This window comes from Salvelinus namaycush, unplaced genomic scaffold, assembly GCF_016432855.1.
Source record: "Salvelinus namaycush isolate Seneca unplaced genomic scaffold, SaNama_1.0 Scaffold899, whole genome shotgun sequence".
NCBI lineage: Eukaryota > Metazoa > Chordata > Actinopteri > Salmoniformes > Salmonidae > Salvelinus > Salvelinus namaycush.
This window is the reverse complement of record NW_024061640.1, coordinates 93,936-96,382: the sequence shown is the minus strand read 5'-3', so window position 1 is coordinate 96,382 and position 2,447 is coordinate 93,936. Positions and strand designations below refer to the sequence as shown.

The window sequence follows — 2,447 nt, the reverse complement described above, 5'->3', positions numbered from 1 at the left end:
CAAAACTTCTTGCCACAGCTCGCATTGATGTGCCATCCTGGATGAGCTGCACTACCTGAGCCACTTGTGTGGGTTGTAGACTCCGTCTCGTGCTACCACTAGAGTGAGAGCACCGCCAGCATTCAAAAGTGACCAAAACATCAGCCAGGAAGCATAGGAACTGAGAAGTGGTCTGTGGTCACCACCTGCAGAATCACTCCTTTATTGGGGGTGTCTTGCTAATTGCCTATAATTTCCACCTTTTGTCTATTCCATTTGCACAACAGCATGTGAAATTTATTGTCAATCAGTGTTGCTTCCTAAGTGGACAGTTTGATTTCACAGAAGTGTGATTGACTTGGAGTTACATTGTGTTGTTTAAGTGTTCCCTTTATTTTTTTGAGCAGTGTAATATAATGCAATACAGTCTGGTAGGAGACAATACAATGATACGGTCTGGTGGCTATTACATAGATTTCTAAACTGAAATGTGGAATAATGGATCAATCTTGGACAGGCATGAGTCAAGTTACTACTTCTTTATTGTTAACTACTGTAATGTAATTATAACAGACTGGGCTTTTACTGCCATCTAGTGGTCAACTGTGATCCTGAGTCTTAAACAGGTCCTGACTGTGTGTGTGTGTATATATATATATATCTCCTTCCATAGGTACACCTCAAAGAACAACACGGTCTATGCCATACTACTGGAATGGCCTTCCAAACTTCTGTTCGACCTCGCAGCACCCAAAACCTCTAAGGCCACTAATGTAAGTACACCACACATAGTATTACACGTTTATGGTTCGTCACATGTTGTGTTTTTGAAGAGTCCATTGTGCATTCGGTCCCGTAAGGTACAAATATGTAAAAGGCAGCACCTTTTTAACTGAATTATTTTCTGTTCTCTCAGGTCACTATACTGGACGACCCGTCCGTACCTCTGAAGTGGGTAGCAACGGCACCGACCGGACTGGTGGTTCTCATGCCTGACATCATGCCAGTTTCCCCGGGACAAGGCTGGGTCCTGAAACTAGAGGGAGTGGTGTGAGAGGCGGTGTACATAAAAGCAGTTTTTAATTATTATACATTAAGATATTATGACTGTGTTTAATGTTTTTAAAATTTAAGTTTCAGGGGTTTGAAATGTGATTTTTTTTTAGGACTCTGACACTGGTTGAATTGTGTGAGTCAGCTGAAGCCTATCTTGAATGTGCAATAGACAGCGGCTCTGCAGTATCTCTATCAACAATGGCCTCCTTTTAAAAAAAATTAAAGATAAGAAAACCAAACATTTTTTGGTTATATCCTTTTCAGCTACTTGAGGCAAATATGAAGGAGACGCATTATGTTCAGCAATAAGGATCAAAAAACAAAGATAGTTATTTGTTTTCTGGGTTTGGTAGAAATGTGCAACAGGGTGCACAAAGGGAACGTTCCACTTTTCATGACAATCTCTCTGTTGTAGGCTACGTGCCTTTTTTTTAGGTGTGTCTGTGGACAACCTTTTATTTTGTGTAAAACTGACATGACAATTGCACTGTCGTTTTATAGGCTACGTGAATGAATGAATTACTTTCCATAATGTGTACAGTAGATTATGCCTGTTAATATAATGGGCATAATGCCAACCCAGAGATGGTGCTAGTGGGGCACCTGTCTAGGTTATATAAACGGGTGTGTTATTAGCAAATCCTGTTACTCTTCAATAACACAAACCCCAAATAGCAAATCGGGGGAGGAAAATTGATTTGTTCGAAGAGGACAAATCCTACAGGGAGATAGATGGTCTCCCCTGTCCTCAGTGATGCTCTCTGTGGTTCTCTCTCCACAGAACAAAGTGACAGGATGTGGTTTGATCACCCAACACTTAGCCTGTGGTTGACCAATTAGAATTCCTTGCAATAAAACTAGCCAATGGCCAAATAACAAGTATCCTATTTCAGAAGACATATTCCTCCCATGTCTCTGAACCATTGATCATTAATCCCCTTTTACAGAAAAAACACTTTTTCCATTGATCGTTATTAATCTATTGACTCTCGTCCTCTGTCTCTGCGTTGTGTATTTATCTTTGACATATTCTTACAATGTGGTGACCCGTAACACCTGAGTAAAGGATTATGCATTTTACCAAACTCTTCACACACAAAATAACACGTCAGAGAAATGAACCGAAAGCCAAGCTTTACCGGAAAAGAGGATACGGTATGTGGATAATTAACCGCTGTCGGATAAACGCAAAACAAATCAAATTGTATTTGTCACATGCGCCGAATACAACATGTGTAGTAGACCTTACCGTGAAATGCTGAATACAACAGGTGTAGTAGACCTTACCGTGAAATGCTGAATGCAACAGGTGTAGTAGACCTTACCGTGAAATGCTGAATACAACAGGTGTAGACCTTACAGTGAAATGCTGAATACAACAGGTGTAGGTAGACCTTACAGTGAAATGCTGA

General features: G+C 40.5%; 1 long non-coding RNA gene across 1 annotated transcript; it reads left to right on the top strand.

Annotated features, from left to right (window-relative positions):
* The first annotated feature begins 451 nt into the window (after positions 1 to 451).
* LOC120043310 lies at positions 452 to 1,276 on the top strand. Its single transcript, XR_005476401.1, has 2 exons — positions 452 to 752; positions 896 to 1,276. It is a non-coding gene; the product is annotated as an uncharacterized LOC120043310 (long non-coding RNA).
* The last annotated feature ends 1,171 nt before the right edge of the window (positions 1,277 to 2,447 follow it).